This window comes from Anticarsia gemmatalis, chromosome 1 (genome assembly GCF_050436995.1).
Source record: "Anticarsia gemmatalis isolate Benzon Research Colony breed Stoneville strain chromosome 1, ilAntGemm2 primary, whole genome shotgun sequence".
Classification (NCBI taxonomy): domain Eukaryota; kingdom Metazoa; phylum Arthropoda; class Insecta; order Lepidoptera; family Erebidae; genus Anticarsia; species Anticarsia gemmatalis.
Window position 1 is genome coordinate 11,704,463 of NC_134745.1, and position 23,060 is coordinate 11,727,522.

The 23,060-nt window shown below is 35.1% G+C and overlaps 1 protein-coding gene across 2 annotated transcripts in view; it reads right to left on the reverse strand.

Moving 5' to 3' along the window:
- Nucleotides 1–23,060, reverse strand: part of Arf6 (ADP-ribosylation factor 6) — a 56,644-nt gene that overhangs the window by 25,364 nt on the left and 8,220 nt on the right. For both annotated transcript variants that reach the window (XM_076119987.1, XM_076119994.1), the window contains exon 2: nt 17,386–17,481. The gene's annotated coding sequence lies outside the window, so the exon portion shown is untranslated. The remainder of the gene's footprint in view (nt 1–17,385; nt 17,482–23,060) is intronic.

Sequence of the window (23,060 nt, forward strand, 5' to 3'; positions counted from 1 at the left end):
TTGAAACAACACCCCGATGGCTCCACCGTTCCACACGATTTATGACGTCGAAGGGAGGACATATTGGGGCTGTACACACAAACCGAACTGTAAATCAGGAAACAATCGTTATGGATTTTTGGCGTCATCCCCAAAGGACTAAAGATTTGGTAAATTACTTCCAGATTTTAAATTGTCCGTTCAGTTGATGTAATAATGTTCTGCGAAAACTCGATTGAAATGTTACCTGAATAATGAATATAAATACCAGCAAAATAAAATCTTAGTAATTATGTAAACAGATAGGATTTATTTTCTATGGTAACAAAATGAAAGTCTTGTAACATACAATGTAAATTTCTATACAGTTTTTACGACTGAAACCAACTTTATGAATTTCCAGGTATAATAGGTATAAAGTTTTATTCTCTGCGGGTTACATTTTAGACACGGCTTTCACTGAGTTATGCTATTGAATCGCTTTAAACGGAAAGCGAAAATTATGTAATGATCATTTCTGAAAGGAACGAATATTTTATTCGTGGGAAAAGAAATATGACTACAGATCCATTTAAAATGAAATGTAAGCGAAAGAAAATGGGCGTGAAGTTCGAAAACAAGTTATGCAATAAGCGCAAATCACAAACAGGTTATATTTCACGTAGCCAAGCTCAAAGTTTAACAAACTGCATCGGGAATCAGCGGACGTTTCATGAAACTTAGTTGAAGCAAAATTCTCGAAACGCCTGCAAACTCCGATAATCCAGTAGCTTATGTGACTTAGTATTGGGGATGTTTCGAAATAAAATTTATGAGAGCAGACGGCAACGTAGACAAAAATACTTTGATGAAAATAGATGCTTTATTGAGAACCGCAACTAAATTAATTTCCGACAATTTAGATTTCAATGAGGATAATAATTGTGAAGAACTGAACAAGATAACATTTACATAACATCATGATAAAGTACAAAAAATTACACCAATAGTGGGTCATTCAGCTTAAATTTCTCTAAGTACTGACCAAACAGCAACTAACCAACCAACCAACTTTTACGTACAAAGATAAATATTCACCGCTCCCCTTCAAGTGTTTCCAGGCGGAAGATTTAAACCCATTTCCTTGCTACTGCACTTTGTGATAGCGTTCACGAAACCGTTTATGTAACACCCCACTGTCTACACACAATAGTAAGTTGTATAATGGTAAGTGGTAAGGACAGGGGCAAGCCTGTTTTTGATACCATCTTTGACTACTCAGGTCCGCTAGCACCACAATATTAGCATTTACATCTCAAAGTAATCCGGAATGAAGAAAATTAACTAGTACAGTATTTTTTTGCTCCAGCGGTTTCGCTAGTTTATTAGTTTCACAAACTCTTGGGTGCGGTATAACTGCCTACATTTTCATACAAAGGGAAATCAAGGAAACTTGCGTAGCGTGGCCAGGCACTGCATGAGTTGGCAGCTTTACACGCGTGACTGGAACAAAGTGTACTTATATTTTGTTCAATGTTTTGACCAAACGGTACGAAGTATTCTGTGCACAGCGTGTATGAAGCCTAACTGGAACTAGGTAAGATCCTCTTACTGATATTACTAACATTGTCTGCAGTGTAGGGTATTACTGAAATAATGTTTTGTCATCATTTTGACAAAGTAACAATGTGAGCGGAGTTTCGAAACTAACGTTTGTCACATTTCACGTTTATTGCATCTATAGCAGTGAAACAGAACTATGATATTCGAGATGTATTCAAATAGATTTATCAACTTTCATCACACAACAGCAAATCAACAAACATAGAAATATAACTATCACCCGAAACTTGTCCCATCTGAATAACACAAAGAGAAGATAAAGTAACAAAATATTTTAAGGCGTCGGCCAATAACAATGAGGTAAACAAGAATATAAATGTCCCCTTATGTCCGTGGAGAACGTTTGGGACCTCGTCCGGTACCCGACGGGCCGCGAAACAATTTATTGAGAATGTTCTTTCTGACTTAATCTTTGAGCTTATACATAAGGTCCACGTTCGCGTGAATTAGATATACATTGTTGCAGACAGTGACGGGAATTCATGTTGACAATGTAGTGTTACTCATTAAAATGATGATTCATTAAATATTAATTGACGCATCATTAAGGGAAACACCACATTTATGAGCAATATTTTTTTCCCAATGGACAGTGCATTCTGCACACGAGTTTTCAGAAATGCAATAACGTTTATGTATAGGAATCTTATAAGACAAGTACTACAATAACTCAAGATACGTTTTTGATCTTCTGTTCACTTTCATCCAATAAGGTAAGTATTATACACGACTGTCCGTTTCAATAAAGAGTATATTTCATGCAAATCACTTTTCACATTCCCTATCCTTATCCCATCTTAGGGTCAGACGTCAGCATCCAGTCTAACCTGTTATAATTGATTACTGAGGAACGTCGGATGACCTCCCCGACCCAAACATTCACACAGAACATAAAAGACTCCAGTGAGTTGCGATTATAAAACGAGTAGATGTGCATCTAGATGATCTTTGACGTGCAATAAATGTTGCATAACATTCAGTTTATGTGTTAACAGTGCATTTATTGCTGCAGACGTCTGATCATTTATAACCCCAGTGTGGTTTATATGAGAAACAAGGAATAACGTGTGTTGTAAACTTTGCTACTGGTTTGTTTAGTAAGACTTTAAACAAATTATTATAATAAGAATAGTCTAAAGCAATTGCATTGGTAGTGAGTAAGATTGAATCTGTACACGTAAATCTCGTTATATGGGGAGATATACGTATAGATAGAATGGGATTAAACTATTAAACCGATTGAATAAAGCGTATAATTTGGCCATTTTTTGTTTTTAGCACCTGCTGTCTGCAATGTATCTTCAACTACAACAACGTACAATATAAATAGTACTTATTACTCAACAAGCAATTTAACAAACAGTACAATAAGCTAGAACGTCGCATAATAATGTGCAAGAAAAATCTTTTGTCAGCTTAGTTGTACGGGATTTCAAATGTCAGGACTCGCATTTTCGCTGAATATTAAAAAATGCTCTACGGATTTAAAGTTTCGTGATGTAGTGCGGTCTGTGGGGAACATCTAGCATTTTATTTTCTGCTAGTTTCGGCTTTTGCTTTGTATCGCTGTATGTCCGGTAAAGCGACTAATGGATTTGGACGGCACAACACAGTCTAGTTATTTTTTCCTTTTCGTAATCTTGTCGGAAAGGACGGGCTTCGAATTTACTCCTGTTTACAGTTCAATTTGCATGTTTAGTTACTTGACGTTAATTCTGCAGTAGGGTAATACAGTAAGTTACTTATTCTAGCTTCTGTATATATCTAGGCATATTTTCCTAATTAGTTGCGAGAAGTTATTTCAGTTCTAAGATTGCTGTGCGCTATTTTCTACAGGCGTACTAACGAGTATAGAGCTACCATCGTACTATAAGTATTTTTCGATAGCTGGCTGTTGTCGATAGTCAATAGCGGTAGAGAATCCGGCCACTGTTTCTGTATTTGAGAGAAGGTCTCCAGTAACATAAAAGTGCTCATTTCACTACGATTTTATCCGGCAAAGTGCATACGACGCCCACTTCCACCGTCCGTAATGGGAAGCCCAGATGTAGCGATGACAACGGTTGCGTAATCAGATTAAAGGAATTTGTGTCACGATGAGCAGACATTGTCATAATAAGCGTCATCGAGTTTATATTGAGATTTTATTTAGACAGGTATTTTTGAAAACGTTTTTAAAAATTACTTTTGTATGTAGCTAGCTCCAATTCTTTGAAATAACTTGACGGGAATCTGGGCTAAAACAGTTTTAACTAGGTATCACTGCGCCCTATTTTCATTTCACTATTTATTAAAAATTTAACAAGCAACCTATGTAAAGTTGCGTGTCCGCAATCCCACAAACCAATGCACGACTAACCAAATAGGGTAATAGTAGCAATCGATCGACCTTGCGACCCGATAGTAATAAAACTTTGAATTTACAAAGATAGCACAGTTTCATATGGGGATGTTTACAAATGTACTACCTATAACAAAGGTATACAATCTGTTACTATAATCAGAGCAGTTTTACAGCTTATGGATAAGTTTAGGATTAAATTACCGATACTAAATGGAACAGCAAATGTATTTTAATGATAACAACTGCCAAAATTTTACCTGATAAAGCAATAAATACTAATTAAGATGAGGTGAACCTAGGGCTTATCGGTAAAGCACTAATAATACTAAACGGAATAGGTTTATTTTGGTATTTACTTCAGAGCATAAAATATGAAACAATTTATTACAGAAATAAAAACCATATAAAGAATTTATTATTTGAGTAACTCTTTAAGTAATTAGTAAGCTAATAGGGCAGCATTCCTTTCAATAAAAATTGGCATATAAGTAGGAAAAAATACGTGAATTTTAATGGCAATTATGAATAGGCATGAAATAGTTATTTAAAGCGATTCAGGTAAAGGTCATGCTGTGATTCATTATTCGCGTGTTCCTGTTGACAAAACAGGATAAAGAAGAGGAGAACGCCTGATTTAACACAAAATATCGGTATACGTAGTTTGATTCTGCAGCAAATAAAACGCGCTTAGCCCGCAAGTTTTTTTTTTGTGGTTATCTAGTGTTATATGCTGGGAGTTATCATTTCTTGAACCTTTACCTAGCATCAGTAGTAGTCTGCAATAATATGTACTTTGGCTCACCATTAAGATATACTGAAGTCGAGACAATAAATTAGTTCGTATAATTACGTTTTGCAAGATTAAATAAAAAAGTCATAATTATTAACCCATCCCATACTGGTAAATATTACAAAATTAGAACTTTTATAACAACTATAATAAAACAATATAACCACATCATTAAGTAAAGATACCACTACAATCGCAAAAACCGTTGGACGGCAGAATTTTATCACAATTTTCACATTCATAATACGTCCGGTGCGATAACCCTGCCGCTGCCGACATCCGACAACGCCCATTAATGGGGTTATAAGGATTATACAGAATGTGAATATAGGCATGTTTAATTCTGCTTGATCTCTTCCACGAGTATGAAAACACTAATATGATTGCCAAGGTTTCAAAGATACTATTTTACACAAAAAGTCAAATATAATATTATATAAAAGGAATATTTCCAGAAATCAGCCTCGAAGAAAAAAGATAATGGCGAGGACTTCGATTATGGGTACCAGTCTTTCAAAACTATAAACTTAAGTTTGTTCCCCCTCCATGTTACGGAATCACTAATTAATGTGTAATCGCCAGTCAGTATGTTATTTCCTAAAGGACATACCTATCTTACATTGAAACAAGAGACAGGAACGAAATCTTTTTCTTTTTAAATATAACCAAGTATCGTTAAATCTTTATTGACTAACACAATAACTGCGTCTAGTAGTTGAATTACTTATATTAGTATATTATATACGTACTGTATGTCTGTAACGAATCTTATTACAATAAATTATACTATAAAAAATAATATCTACAATAATCAGACAAGATCCAAACACGTGCCTACCTTCAACTTTCTAAAAGGCCATTAAAAATAACTCTTACTTTTACTGTAACAGAATCCAATTAAGAAAAATAAACAACGATGTTTTCTTAATTAAAGCGATAACAATTTTAAGCCTATGATAAAAAATAATGTCAAGTTTTACAATGTTCTACAGTTACAGATAATGGTGTTAATTTTATTCTGTAAAACAAATATTATTGCGGCTTAAGAATAGAAAAGTATATTTGTATTTTTTTTCTAATGTATAGAATGAACGAATAGGATTTACTCTCTGCATAAAATTTCTCTGCATCGTTGCTATTGCAGACGGAAATCGAAATGCCAGGAGATGAGACGACGTCCTGAAGACATCCTTTATACTTTTTGAATTGAATGTAAGGAGAGCATAGCATTAAAGTTTGTGAATACTGATGGAGTAAAAGAGATGGACACTCATAGTAAAAGTCTGTTCAATAGTACACGTCTTCCTCTAAGGGAACGCCAATTTAGGGACAGCTGAGAAAGTGGTTAGCTAGTTTTGAGAATTTTCTGTGAAACCAAAATGGCGTTTCGGTTTACAATAAGAATCTTAATTTTCGCCGTCTCGTTCTGTTTTAGACAAGATCTTAACATAAACTGGCAAAATATCCCATCTCTACAAGAAATACAAATAAAGACTGGCTATCTCCTCTATTGAGTTTCATTAATTGATCGGATCAGTTCGGATCCAGAGGCTAAAGAATTCATTTCAACGTATCGAGATGAATGGACTTTGGTACTATATCCATTTAAAATAACAATAGTAGGTACAAAACAAAAGAGGTCATCCAAATAAGGACAGAAAAGTGTTTACAACTTTCGAACAGCCATTACACACGCCTATAAGTATACTTTCACCAAAAAAACTTAAAAATATACTTAGATTTATACAAAACCGGTTTACGCTTTTATGTCGACCGCGAATGTAATAAAAATTGCATTAACATAATGTTGATTTGAACTTGACATTGACTTTTGATTTCAAATCCTTGAGTTCGATTATCATATTGGATAATCGAACTGGAATGGTGCAGTTTGGGATGAATCACGGTTTATTCCCTGTATGAATCATGCATTATGTCGTTGTCTTATCTATTACATTGTAATTGATTAATAATACTTAAGCGACTGTAGGGTTGAAGTAATTTAAATTTATCTACGCTACTACATGATTTCTAAATGCATTTAATGCTTAACAGTTTTAAATCTGAATGTTTATTGTATAGTATATATATATATATATGAATTTATTATATAGAATCATCATGCTTTGTTTACAATAGAATAAACAGAGACGGAGGTTAACTTATTTGAAATACCTAATTAGAAAAATAGTCCAATAAATCTAACAAAAATCATAGCCAGTTTATCATAAATTTTCACTTCAGAGATACTTTCTCACGCATCTTTCACAACCGGTAAATCTACGATATCTACTAACATAAACTCGATTACATATTACTGGCTGTACCAGCGATGAAAGCAACGTTCAACTGTCCCATTGGCCCAGTAGCCGAATGAACATTGTACGCCTAGCAGTCTAGGGCCCAGAGGTCAAGGGTTTGATTACTAGGTCAGCAAGCGTTTAACACGAGCCAACTTAGACATTAAATACTGCTCTTTCTCAGGTCTATAATTTCAGTATGTAACATGAGAGAGTTGAAATATTATATCCCTAATTACTAAATACTTAAACTACACTCAAGTTTAAGCGACACTTATAGAACAGTTATAATGTCGCTACAACACACGTCAAAGTAGCAGTGACAGCACGAAATTTAAGTAGAGCTTAAAATTTGAATGTCTTTTCAGTATTTGGTTATAACAATCTCAATTCTATACATAATAGATTATTACTACGTGCACTTGTTATTGCTGTATTCTATCCTAGTATCTCATAACGGTATACAAGATAGTTTAATAAAACCCGACGATAGAATTTTCGTCCTTGCGCACAATACGGTGTCGTGCAATCCTTTTGTACCGGTAATCTTTTGAAGCTTCGCGTCCGCCAGTCAAAGGATATTGTGTGCCTTTGTCACGATGTCCCATAACAACTGAATTTAAAATCAAAATTTATATTGCTTTTTCAAACCCGTAATAAATAAATGGGAAACTTTCTAGACTACAACATAAAATACAAATACACTGAAGTCATAACGTCGTACAACTTTTATTACTCAATTAATTAAAGCTTAACGTGGGAAATAAGTACAATGGACTTTCAATTTCTATGATTCCACAATACAGAAACTATAGTTATTACTTTACGGTATCTTCTGAACAATTACTATAAACATTAGAAACGATCTTATCGGCACCGGTGTCTTATGGCGGTAGGGTCTGGATGGAATTCATGTCAGGGCCGCAAAACGGCGCTGGTGGACCGCAAAAATGTTTTGCCAACACGAAAGCGAACTACTGAATACATAATGGAAGAAACTAGGATCGTATTGTAACCACACAGTCCAATTCCGCATTAGAAAGTTTAGATTACTAGATTTTTAAAGCGAAATTAGTTGTGGCTTCCATTGTGCAAATAGTAAAATGTGAGTATAATATTTTTTCTCAAACGTTTTTTGAATGCTGTTAAATGTCCATTAACTTTTTTGTTACATTGTTTTTTGTTGTATCTTGGCGTTACCGTTTATTTTATTTAAAACATTTTAGCTGCAAAGAGATTGATGTGATGCGATTGAATTAAAACGGTAGCAGATACAAGACTACGCGTCTTAAACGCGGACACAACACGCTGTCATACCAGTACTGGTCACGCAAGCACCAGGATTCCTAGTACTGTTCAATCGCAAATTAGTATACAAGATTAGCCGTACAAGAAGTTTATTAATAGCTTTACAGACTAATAAGGATGTACATACACCTGCAGTGTATACGAAGCAATCTCCGCTAATTCGCCTGATCCCTCATTGTTCAACGACCTATAGACAGGTCCGATGGACAATACCTTTTCTGACTGACTGACTTTAAATAGGATGGTCCCTTCGCTGTAGCCTTACATCTTTATAGAGACAAACTTGTATCATAGAATGCGTACGAGGATAGCTAGAACGAGTGAACATATGTGTATGTACAAAATAGCTATGAAAACGTAGAGGACAATAAGTCTTTTTGTATTGCCGCAATTCTGAAGCTTACACGATAATGGTTCTAAGGCGACATTTATAAAGAAAATACGGTAGTATTACGTTTTGTTTTTCCTAAGATTAGAGTAAGGAAACGAAGTGGGTATGCTAGTATGGCGTGAATAAATAATATTTATCGTTTTCCACCTCTCGGTCGTTTCTTCGTACTGAGTGGAGATTGCGCGGTTAGTCCGTATCGCCACTTACTCAGACTTTAACGCAAGCGTGTGGTTTTCACAAAGGAATAGCTAGCGTACTTCACATTATTCAGTCCATCGGCAGCTAATTCGTGCATAAGACTAATTTAAAAAGAATCCGTTGAATGAAATTTACCCTTTTACATCTCTTGTTGAATAAAGTAATGGGTATAGACTGATAGAGGAAAATGTTTGATAGAAAAACATCTTGATACAGTTTATCATCTGGTAATGAATACTTATTTAGAAGTGGTCATTGCACCCGTTCAAACATTGGAATAAAAGAAATCAAATATCTGTAACAATTGCTATGCGATTTTAAATAGCGCGATGTAGACATAACATGACGTCATCCGGAGTATTGTAACTTTGGGATCATTGCACGTGTCAGTGCACTCATTACAGTGTGAATACTAATCTTTTTTCCGAACAATGTAGATAAAACGAATAAATTATTTAACTAGACATTTAATTCGCAATTGACCTTGTTCTGGTTAACGATCTCGCAACACTGATTGTTCTGTGGTTTATTTAAACCCACGAGGAAACGTGTGAAGATAAGATTGTACAAGATTTGGTAATCCTTGATTAAATAAACATTTTACGATTACGCGTGTTTTATCTCTCAAATATTTCAACTGAGTGGAATTCGAATTGCGAAAGGAATGACTAACAAAATAACTCAATATTAATGTTATTGCTTTTAATAGATTAACAGATAAATGGATATTACAAATGCATACGCATAACTATTTCACAGTTCATTAAACATTACGCTTAATTGTTCGCAATCACGAAAGTTTCAATTCAATTATAATCACCTTAGTGACCTTTACAAGTTTTGGAATTACGAGAAACAAGGTTAAATAAGCAAACTAAGTTGAGCACAATAAACCGGTGGAAAGTTCACAACTCATTAACATTTCAACCCATCTTGAAAGGTTCACGAACAATTGAATCGCATGAAAGTTAAAAGCCGCATATTGCCATAAACAATTACGTAGATTGCATGTTCTAGCTTTAGCACATGTGTTAGGGTGAATAAACTTTACTGTAAGCGTCCCCTGAAGCTCGCTCGTTGATGTAAACATCACTTGTTTGAACGAACCAGGGCTGCCGCTTTCCTTTGTCAATCATACTATTTTTGGTCACATTATGAGTTCCATCATCGCCAAGAATAAATTTAGATTTTACGCATTAAAGACACAAGTTAATTTTAAGTATTAACGTAATTCTGTCAACTATAAGTGGTATAAATATTTAACAAGTATGGATGTCTCAACTTGTCTGCGGTATCCCTTACTCGATATCTCTTTGTATTAAATACGTGCAATTTGTCCGAGTGGTCATTTCGAGATTAACAACCCTGGTGAGTAATACTCGGATTATCCTTACGATTGATTTATGAGGTGATCGATTTTGTATCGAGAACAGTAATCGGTCATAATCGTTTTATTACATCGATTGTGAGATGACATAATATGTTTTTGACGGTCATGATATAGAACACTTGAATTATCTAAAAATAGCGCTTTTATCGAATACTACTGAAAGTGAAAGGAGTGGTCGCCCTAAAAGAATAAATTAAAAGAAATATTTACTGCCTTTCTCGAGCCGCAGGAAATGCTTAATATACAACACCTGGAGAAAACAAATTAGCCAGTTATTACAAGAAAGCCCACCCAAAGGGGCGACTAAAAATAACACGGTTACAACAAGGCCCTTAAGTGGCTCACTTTATACTTGCTGAAATTCAACATTTTTTTAAACGCAGCATTTTTAACGAGATCGTTGACCTCATCAAGACTGGCCAACTTTACATCATGAATTGTTGAAACTAATTTGTTGAAGCTTAGCGAAGAAGTTCAGTCACGCTGTAGCTACCACAGAAATGTTCAAAAAACGTAGTCGCAAGCCGGTTCAGAGATGATAGACGGTTAAGTAAAATGCATTACAAGTTCATTATTCTCACACAATATTTCACAAGCCTCAAGCATCACAACTATAAATTATTTGACAGCCAATCAAATGGATAAGCAGCAAAAAAAACAAAACCGAGATAATTTACCGTCTGGAATTTTCTGCACGATATATCATTCAAAGGAAATACGTCATCAGTTGATGCATTGTCAACCATACAGTAGCATGACGTGGTGACCGGCTGAAAGGAGGCGTGTAGTGTACAGAATACCTCACTTCATTAACTACCGATGATCTACGTAGCTACAGATAGCTAGCTACTGGTTCTGCTAACAGGTGGGACCGAGATTCATGAAATGGTTTGAAAGTTTGGATAGTACTAACTATACACCTGGCTAGTTTCGTTACATACACCAATTAAACCTATCAAATATGAGCGGAGTCGATCTAAATAAGGGTAGACCGATAAGTTTAAGTTTGAGCAGAAGAACACAATGGCATTTCTACAAAAAAAAAACAAATAAAGTTGTCACTAATAACTCAAGTCAGGGGACAATATGTGCACTAATTAATGTGTTTGGAGTGAACGCATTCTTTAACGTTCCACGTCACTGTAGACGGTAAAGTAATGAACAGACGATACAGATCTGAAGCTTTGTGTTGTAAATGAGATTCTAATCGTACCTCCGATAGACTGCCGTAGTCCAAAGTTGATTGAGGGTCTCTATTACACCGCTTTAGGAAATACGACCGTAATATTCTAGTCGAAGGTTTAAATTCCAATAGCAGGGCTTTATAAGCGCGATGGACTAATTACAATGACAGCAATCTGTCACACGCATTGTGAGATGACAATTGTGCGAAATAGGAATGGGGATGTAATAATTATGGAATAGTCAACATTTCTATTGTACTAGAGAATTGCTTATAAATAACTTTATATAACAATAGCCTAGGATGATTATGAGAATAGGTCAAGTACATTGAACTTATAACTAACACTATAAAGACTTGCAGTACCTAATAGTAATACTAGGTTACTCTTACTACGTGAGTTATACTGTATACGAATGTCACAATTTAAAGGAATTTTAAAGGCAAAAAAGTAATACTATTTAGTCTGTATAGATCATTATCCTGTATCATTAGGTTACAAGACAGTATTAGTGTAAGTAACAGTTACATACCAGGAATACATAATACAGATATCTTTATAAGGACTTATATAGGCAACGCCGACATCCCGGATGAGGGGAACTTTTCGCTGTTCACATTCAAATGAGCTTGCCATGACCACCGAAGGGACAATTATTAATAAATACTTGGTCACTGGATGAGAATTTGAAAGGAAAAATTTATACTTTTATATGCTAATATTTTTTGCTCTTGAAGTTTTAGCTGTAGCAATTTTTTTAAGCTTATTATTTTTGTATAAACCGCTCTTTTCTCTACGTGGGTTAAGCATATACCAGAGTACGAGACTTGCTACGATCCGTACAATCTTTTTCTGCTTCATTCACATTCATACTGGTATACAGGATAGGTAACTTTTTGAAAGCCATTAAAGCAACCGATAACTGGCAAGAAACTGGTGAAGTTTATAGGTCATCATTAAGTAAATCTATGGAAATAATTTCTAATAATATGACAAAGCTAATATCAAATTAGAAATACCGACAGTTTAACGGTGTCGCAAGAAAGTACATGAATGAGAACTGACCCTATACATAACCTAGCCATGTGATAGAAACTTGCCTCCTTTCATACATATCGCAGTCTAGTAGTGTTACTCAGTTACCTAGACGACAATCCACTAAGTCTATATCTAATTCATAGTAAGTATAGGGTAAAATGTCTACTGTAGAAACAAGGTAAGCAGTAACAACAACAGTTCGTGTTGCCGACTCGAATACTAATTGGTTTAACGTACTGAATAGTAAAGTGTACTATGACGGTTAAGCATTTAATCGCCTTTTAAAGGATTTGCTATAAGTTTTCGAGGATACTGTGTCTTGTTTGTATTTAGGTTAAGTTGTTAATGATCCTTATTATAATATATCGGTCAGTTTAGTTATAAACTTAACTTTATTTTGAATGTTGACAATGCTATGAAATACAGTAAGACTGGTTCCGCATTTAGAAGAAATGCGGAACCAGTCGTCCGCTACGTGTCTAAGGTTTAATTACTGAACCCATTTCAATAATATTTTGCATATTTGAAGATTTCGAGTTAAAAATGGACTATTATTTCATCAAAAAGAAATATTGCGGATGGATCACCAAAACTAGTACAACATAAATATAATAAACTCCCCTAATATATCCTAGGTTGACGGTAAAACAAAAAAACACCACTAAACAACTAAAAATAACCCAGATAAGAGTCACCAAACAAAACCGTGAATGTATTTTTTGTTTCCTACAATATCTACCTGTAACTATCTTGCCACGATTTAATATACGCGTCTCATTTCAAAACAAAGATAACAATCTTACACATTTCGGTCTGTTTCTTACAAAAGGGATATGACGCTTTTATAATTCCGAACATACCCAGGGAGGGTCACGGTAACCCCATTACCTTTCCCTTTCGTATACGACCCCAAGTTTCTAGTAAAATGATTAATGTATTGACGTTTAAGGCTTGCTACACACATACTCGTTTCGAAATATTCGGTTGGGCAAATTTACCGAACAAGAAAACCGACTCCACGCATTTACTGGACTCGTTCGGCTTGAGCCGATCGGATAGTTCCTTCTCGTCGGTCACAATTCGGTTCAAACGTTCAGGCGCGGCAATGTTCATCGGCATTCTTCCCGAACATACGTTTACACTTATTCGGTTTTGCTCAACTCGGCCGATTAATTCCGAATCGAATATGTGTGTATCAAGCCTTAAGGTCAAACTAAGGAAAGTCCTGCGACTTGTCATGATAAAATTCGTATCAGTGGGCGTGGAATTTTTAGGATCGGCGAAACATGATTCATTGAGCGTATTTTACATAATTACATGTGGTTTGTATTAATTTTTGTAGTATTTACATATTACTCATATATTACTGGAAATTTTAACAAAATACGATACAAATACGATTGCACTCGCCGCAATTTCAATCTTACGATCTGAAATTAAGCCACTACAAAATTTTAAAATAATTATGTAGCGCGGAGGAAATGTCATACAAGTATTCTTTAATGCAGCTTAATATAATTATCAAAGTTAACAGAAATATATCAGACTTAAGTAATGACCCTAAACTAAAAAAAAAGTCGTCCACATTTCAAGTAAAGACTTATAGAGAAATAAAATATGAACTAAAAATAAAATAACTCTATCATAACAGTCCCATAATCCCAAAATACACGTTCCATTTCAAACAGGACAGTAGATTAGCATTATGCTCTTAAAACAAACAACTAGTAGCTTATAACCGTCGTATAAGGAGTTGAGTAAACAAACGTGAATGTGTAATACGTAATGTACACGGACAATATCGATTATAACGTTAGCCATGACATGATGTGTACAAGGAAACTGTAATTGTACTGGAATATTTGTGTACAGAAAGATGTTGATAGAATAATTAATATATACGTGGAAATATACATAAGAAAATGAAGTATGTATCACAACTGTTATACCTGAAGGTGTAGACAGGGCTATAATACATAAAAGTTTCGCCTTTAACAATGTTAGTCCCAAGTAATAGGGGGTGAGACGGTGAGCCGATTGGCATTTACCGGGCACGATACTAAACTCCGGTCTACTATTGAGAAGCATAAATTAATGAAGTAGTACTTTGTCTGACCCAAGGATCGAAACCGGAACTACACGATTAGCAATCGGATACAATACTTAGCGCGCCACAGAGGCAGTAGAATAATGATGATGATATTTTAACAAATGTATAAAAAATATACTAAAAAGATATGTCGTAATGTTAAGGACTGCGTAAGTCTCGAGGGATGCGGGGGCGTTTAGAAAAGGTAGGACCTTAAAATATAATCCTATTATACCTATTAAAAGCATTTTTTACTATTTTTGTCTAAAGAAATGTTGTAACATATCTAACAACAGTAACAACTAGGCTTATCGGATGGAATTTTAACAGCCATTTTCATACATTTACTGTCACATTATTTAGCAGATACATTATCTGACAGTTAAATATATTCTGTGAAACTAGCCCTTACGTTTGTAAGTAAACAAGAGTGTACTAGTGTACAGCAGTACCCATTAAACTTTGATCTGAGCACGTAGATACGCCAAAGTTGGGTCTGGGTCGAGTTTAACAATTCATGCCGTTCGATTCATGTGTCTAGTGTTAGAACTAAGACAGGTGGTCCTTCTTCCAAAGTGGCTACTCACAGCTGGAGCGATTTTAGAAAAGATTTGTTTTTGGTATTTTATAAGTTGTGTGCAAGAAATCGTAGTCAGATCACTTAAGCCCTTATTCCTCTGAGGCAAAAATCTATACTAATATTATAAAGCTGAAGAGTTTGTTTGTTTGTTTGTTTGTTTGAACGCGCTAATCTCAGGAACTACTGGTCCGATTTGAAAAAATCTTTCAGTGTTAGATAGTGCATTTATCGAGGAAGGCTATAGGCTATAATATTATTACACTACGACCAATAGGAGCAGAGTAGCAATAAAAAATGTTACAAAAATAGGGAAAATTTTGGCCTATTCTCTCTTATGTGACGCAAGCGAAGTTGCGCGGGTCAGCTAGTATATTATAAAATGAAATATGTAGTATTCCCAGACGATAGAAGTGATTAAGTTAAAATAACATAGGATTAATAATGCGCTGCTATTTTAAACATCGGAAATAGAGAATTTGGCACGTAATGCGACGACATTTCACAAATAGTTCTAAGAAACTGTATCGCTAGTAATTACAGCGAATCGTTATATCAATCTTTTGTTTAACATCCGATAGAGAGTAATTAGAGCGGATCAAAAGCGTAACACATTATCTCGCTAAATCGATTCAAACACTCGCTATTGTTACGAAACTTGCGAGAGGTTTTCGAAGCTCTTATCACATTCACATGTGTGGGTATTCACGCTTTTTATACAAACAATACTTTGGAGAAAAAATATTCTTACTTGTGTAACAAAATTTTCTTTAAAAAAGGCTTGACACGTTCAAATATTAGGAAATACTAGTCAAGCTTCCAGCCGTAGCTTGAAACCAGACAAGCACGTCTGCCAAATGTATGTGCATTTCACTCGTATTTCCCTATTTCCCTCCTCTTGAATTGCATCAACGACGTAAGAATTGCAAATCGTACAGGAAAATATACACATAAGAGTTGCCTTCAAGATTTCGCTTTCTTATTGAGAAATTTCAATAAGAACAAAATCTTTAACACAAAAATGCGTCATACTAAAGGATTTTTCCTTCTATACGTGGATTCAAAGCTCGTAGTATTTCATTCAATTGTCAGCTGTCCCGCCTTATCGACGGTCAATAAGTTCAACAAACCATTTTATAACAACGTAGGTCAGTGTTTCCCTTGAACATCTGATTCATTTCTGCTATCGTGTTGCGTCAAGCGAAAACCTATTGCCGGTCGTGGGTAACTTTCTCGGATTCGAAGCTACATTTTTAACGCTCAGTTAGAAGGGTGGTTTAAAAGAGTTTCGGTAAATCGGGGAGGGGAATAAATGGATGCGTTATTCTTGTTACTATAGTAGTATGTTTCTTTTTCTTATTTTTGTTCTCCGTGGCGCAGTGGTTAAGGTGTGTCGTGGGTTTGATTGTCACACGGAAAAAAAATCTGCAAATTGTTGTTCCGCGCCTGCTTTTACTTTTTGTCCGTTGTTTATACATATGTTTGCTAAAGTCCACCCGACACAAGAGCAATTTTTAGATGTTTAGTACTTTGTTTAGTGCGGGATTTGTCACGGGAACTCTGAAAATCACCTAAACGACACTATATAGTGGTTTTCTTTACTCTTCGTTGAATAAATAATATCTCTCGAACCATGGTAACAATAAAAACACCACCATAAAATATTTAAGTCGATATTCGGAACTTTGAGTTCGATGTTCTCGCAACCAATGAATATTAATGAAAAATTTAACGAATCTATTACTATTCATGCTAAAGGCTTGATTACCATCTCGTGTTGTGTTGTATGTATCAACTATATGATCGGTGGATAAAAGCGCAATTTGGATGAACATCGATCAACAAGAACCGCTTTTCATACAAAATGTTTTGAATTAGAAACTATATTTAACCGTCAGATAAAGTTTAATTCATTGTGAAATTTTGAACGAATAAGTTCAAACTTTAATCTACGACTTTTCATTCGAACTACATAAAGATAGACAGATACAGAAGGATGACTAACCCTCGGTTTCTGAGCACATTTAGCGGTAGTTAAACTATAACTGGGGGCTAGAGCAATCCTTGTATAAGTTAAAAGGTTCAGTGATGTAGCACACTCAAATCAAATCTCGGAGGCCTTTTAATAGACCGTGAAAGTCATAGAATTCCTATCAATTTTGTGAAGAAATACACCAAAATATAACTAAACTTACATCAACAAGACACCGCCAACACACAGGAACCATTCCACACTGCTAGTAGCTCAACGATCCACCACTATCGTTTATCTACCTTCACGCACACATAACCTGAAACAATGGGGAACAAGCGTTAAACAATACATTATACATTCCTCACAAGTAATATTGAGGAATATGACATTCTTTGTTTATTGTAGCGAAAGTGTTAACGATTATCGTCCTATTGTTATGTAAGAGGTAGAATAAATAAGAAGACATTACTAGCATTCTTTCTGAAATGGCTGTTTTTCAGTTACCGTTGTTATAGGTTATGTTTAGATTTTAATTCTTTGGTCCGTAGAGATGTCATAGATAAATGTTCGCGGAAAACATAAACGGAAATGAATAAATAAAACGAATATAAAGCCTAATGTGGTTTGACTAGCTAGACAGATGCTCCGGCCCCGATATAGTTAGAAATAAGGTTAGGTTAACGACCCGTTTTAAACTATGGACTGTAAAGCAAGGCAACAATTTACTGGAGGTTTTGTTGCCAGCAGATCTTCAGCAAATTGTTCAATTAGACTAAGTGCTAAATAAGAGCAACTAAATAAATTCCAACTAATTTCTCTGGAACGTTTCCCTTCTAAAACGTTTATTCAGTTAAACAAAATTTATTATTGAAAAGATATCAAATTAATATAAACTAGAAAGCTCTCTAAATAACCGAACAGATTACGAACAAACTCTTCAATAAATATCTATTCACGTTAACTTGGGAAGCAATCACTAAGTTTCGTTTTCAATTTATTTAACATGAAAGGATAAATGTTTCCAAGAAGGACCGCTAGGAATGAGGAAAGTCTAAAATATTTCTAAGAATTCGACAAATTCGTTGTACTGCGAATAAAGTAAATTAAGCTGAGGTAAAATGTAGCAGATTCTTTGTATTAAGACGAACGTTAAAGACCGACATACACCGGACGTATGCGTGTACGAGCGTGCACGCACCGATGTTTCTTGAAAATAGTTTTCACATAGTTAAAAGGCAGGGTTTCCATATTCCTTTCCATATGCATTTACGTAGCATCGAAGTTTTTCTTTTTTTCATTCCCCGTTACTGTCCCGCTAATGGGCAAGGGTCTCCTCCCAAACAATACCTTGTTTGGGAGGAGACCCGGATCGGGACTCAAGGCCTAGGGATTTAGGCCTTGAGTCCACCACGCTGGCCAAAAAATCTACAGATGCCTATAAAAGTCAAATCTATTATGTTCATTATTAAACAGGTTGGTAACAAGGAGTAGCTATGACACGGCTAGATACACGAGTCTATTGAGCGTGATCTCGGTAGAGCAAGATTCCGCAAACCGATAGCGCGACGAACGAGTGCGTGAAGATTATAATTACTATAATCTGTTAGCAACTACGATACACTTCTTATAACGTCATGCCTGATATGCTCAGGAGTAGGTGGTTCATTCAGTACATGTTCTATGAAAAAATAAGCGAGCCTATTCCCAATCATTGGCACATTGCCAGACTCCTAGCTGCTACTGAGAATTATCTAACAGAAAAATCGAATAACAGTTCTCAATCGGACCCTCGTGGCTAGCACTACCTTGTTCTACATACACGTAGATAAAATTTCAAGTTGGAAAATTGATTAAATCTATAAGAAATCTAAAAACAACAAGAGTCACGTAAGAATCCTTCGTGTTATGTCATAAAAATTAAGACCAGTATTAACCATCCGTAGTAATTACGTCGCCTCGAGAACTCCACAATTTTCCATCATTAATGTCAAGATAAGGTCGCTAAGTACCACCACACATAAGGATTTAAAACAAAGTATACTAAATATATTTATGTAGCAATCAGAATTGAAAGCGGAAACTCCTTGGCACCTGACCAAATTGAATGGGATTCAAATTAAAATGTACGACCCGGTGGTACTTTTTATATTCTTTCAATTGAATTTCTTTTTTCCCCAACTAATTCCGTCTGAACACGCTTGTACTACGGGACAATGGTATCTGTAAAGGGTGCATAATGTAACTGGATTATTAAAATTGAAATGGTTTTCATTTAGAATGGAATGAGCCCGTTTGTGGTCTAGCAATCTGTTGATAATAGAAAGAAGATTGTTTTGATTAAAACTTTTACGTGTTCTTCTGGTATACTCGTAGAGTATTTTGATCGTGAATCTAGTGCTAAAACGTGTATGTATATTCTGCCAGTGCTAATAAAGTTTGTTATGTAAGTTTGTAAGTGAAAGCAGTGACACCCTGAGAAAATACCTTATAATATAGGAGAAATATTCAAAAGCAATTCGCGCGATAGCATTTTGCATAACTGAAAAGCAAAACAATAGCAGAGTTTCCCATACAGTCATAATGAGAAAACCTCCGTGAATTGTGAAATTGTCGAAAGCAATATTATTTGAATATGCAGAATCTTCTGCTAAACAAACTTATGACCGAAACTTGTCTTCAAGCATCCCTAAATGGCACATCGTTTCCGTTACTAGAATCTCAATATAAATTTACCGATTCATTTAAATTGTGTTACATTTCAGTACTTAGCAGTTATTGTATAGTACTGGTTTAAATATCAAGTAACCTACACACATCTCCTAAAGATGAAGCTAAAAAAAGTTATTTTAAAACTGCACGTCCGTGTTGATTTAGTTTACTTTCACTCATGTATCATATGTATCATTTATCATGCACCTTTCTACACGATATAATCTGACTAGAGAGTTTAGATTTGTTTTACGAGGCGAGGTGTCAAGGGGATTATCCAGTTGAGCAGTCTATTTGTGTACATTCTAGTTACTCCGACAACCGTAGGATGGTAATTTTGACCTGTTTGTAGAGTGCTGTAAATCACTTGTCTCACTTGTTAGGAAAGGATGGGTAGATTAAACCTGTAGCGTGATTTCCTATAGCAATAACGTATCGCTTTCGTGCTGAAAGTTTGACATTTTTTAATTTTGGTAGGTAAACGTTAGGAGCGCTGATTATTTTTTTCAAACAAAATTTATTTATAGCTAATGTATAGTCATAGGAAATCGCCCCTCAGCATGGAGATGAACTGATTAGTGAATGTACACACTTCGCGGTCTTGTGCCAAAGAAAGCAATACAGCATCAATCTTTAAAGTTCCGTAGAGTTAAATTGAAGATAATGTTAGTAAATTAAACATTTCTTAATGGAGCATTTTATTACTATCAAGGTTATACGAGTTTGTATATTTCTGGTGACATTATTTTTCAGCATTCGGTTTAGGATCGTAAAATTTAATAAGAAAGTCCAGATTTTTTTTTTATCTTTTTTTTAAAAAAAAAAGACATCTCCCGCACTTAGAATTGCTCTTGTGTCGCGGGGACTTTTACAAACATACAAACAACGGACACAAAGCACAACCAGACCCGAAACAATTATTTGTGGATTGCACAAATAATTGCTCCGTGTGGGAATCGAACCCACGACCTCCCGTTGCAGTGGTATCGGCGTGGCGACCTAAACCACTGCGCCACGGCTTTAAGAATATCATAACCGAAACCTCATAAGACAACTTTAATGTTCCTAATAAAACCTGAGTAGCTATTATCTATTATCCTTAATTGAAATGAGTGTCTGCTGTTTTAAGGTCCGGCGATAATTAATATAATAAATGACGTTTAGCCCTGTAAATATAATTAATTAATGCGGATTATCTTCGCCGCTTTTGTCGATGTCTGAGGTCGAATTTCAGAATGTCAGCCGGCGAAATTCTAATTATTGAATTTTAGAAATTGATAAAGTTTGTACTAGGTGATTTTTTATAGAAGACACATCAGTCATGTTGTGATAGAAAAACAACGATTAAATGATATTTATCATACAGTCTCACAAAAACATATTATGAAACTAGTTAAATTAAAGATATTATCGCGGGCGATTTATAGGTCAAATTGAAATTCCATTTATCCTATGTTGAAATAACTTGTAGCACCTTGAAGTAATAAAGATGCTAATGCCTCTCGCAACACCTTAATGGGAATAATTACATATTAACATAGTTCTATACATTCCAACGACCAATCGTGACAATATATTATACATTTACATACATATACATATAATATCGTGCCTTTTTCCCATAGTGAGTAGGCAGAGACCAAATAACGCCACTTGGTACGATCCTTACAAAATTCGCTAGCCTCATTCACATCCACACATCTTCTCATACAGGACCACATATACCGCATTTGTCGTATTACATTTAAAACATCAATAATATTAATTAACACGAACCATGCCCAAGGCCGCGTCGAAACTAATATTCCATTATCATCACGTGTTTGTCAAGTGAATAACTGAAACCATATACAATACAGATTTATTTTATTTAATATGTACGTTCAGGTGGCCCGTAAAACAAGTCAACACCTTGACAATGACTAAAGCAAATTACAGAAACCTTGTCGGGCTTTCCGCATTCTGACTAAATACAGGGAAAATTCTATATTAAGCCTCAATGGAACAGATAAGGATGACATTGGAACGGAACTTAAGAACACAAGGTACGGTAAAATACGGATAACATTCAAGAATTAAACAGCTGTCTTTACCTAATCTTCTTTTGGTTAAGACATTCTCGCACTTAGAATCTGTCAAGCACGTGGAAGTTTACCTATCCTTAGAACCAAATTACAACAAAACTCCAATGGTAGTTATTTGCAAGTTTATAAAAAAAATCGTCACTTGACAACACAAATGGGTTAATAGAAGTGGCGAAACATGTCGTCTATCCATTTTTTAAAGGCCCAAGGCCTATGCTATACCTGCTCTTTAACTGTGTAAATTTCCTTAGTCCTGAGTCGATTCGTTTACAGCAACTATATTTTAACAATAATTCATCTAAACATCGAGTTGAGGATCTACCTTGTAAACTTTCCAGAAGCCTTTAGTCTAAACATCCCAATAACTTTAAATTCTGTTCGCAAAATCAAATCAGCAGAGGAGATCCGGCGGTAACCCAGTTTGAAACTACGGCAGAGTGAATCAATTTCCAGTACAACTATTTCCTTATTTGGGAGCAATGATAAAGGGAGGAATCTGCAAAAGCTACTACTAAACTACATTATCGTTAGTTGAACGCTACACATTAAATGTGAATCAAGTTTAAACAGAACAGAAAGGTAACAGGATAGACCGAAATAGGTTTGTAGTAGCAAAAACAGCCAAATAAATAGTAGATATCCTCAAAGAAAACTAACATTTTATATATCGTATTACCTGATTGTGCATGTTATTTCACTGTAATCTAGATTTATTTAGTAATAATATATAACCTTGATACAACGATATGCCTACAATGTGTTAATGACGGAGACCCATGTGATAAAAACATGCGATAGCCGAGTTCCCGATTCTGGAACTACGTATGGATGGATGTCTTTTTATGATACGCATTGCGGATAAGAGCATAGTAGCAGTTTATATTGACACGTATGATAATGATGACACGTGGTGTGTGGTGCCAAAATACTATAGATAAAATTAATATCGTTCTTCCGTATATGAGAAGTATGTTTCTTACGTTTATTTGTTAGATAACGGTATTAAAATCTCTACATCGGGAAGGAAATGTTCAGTGAAAATTGGTAGTAAGCCCGCATATGCAAGGTATGACCTATATAGCTAGTTATTATTCTAACCGAA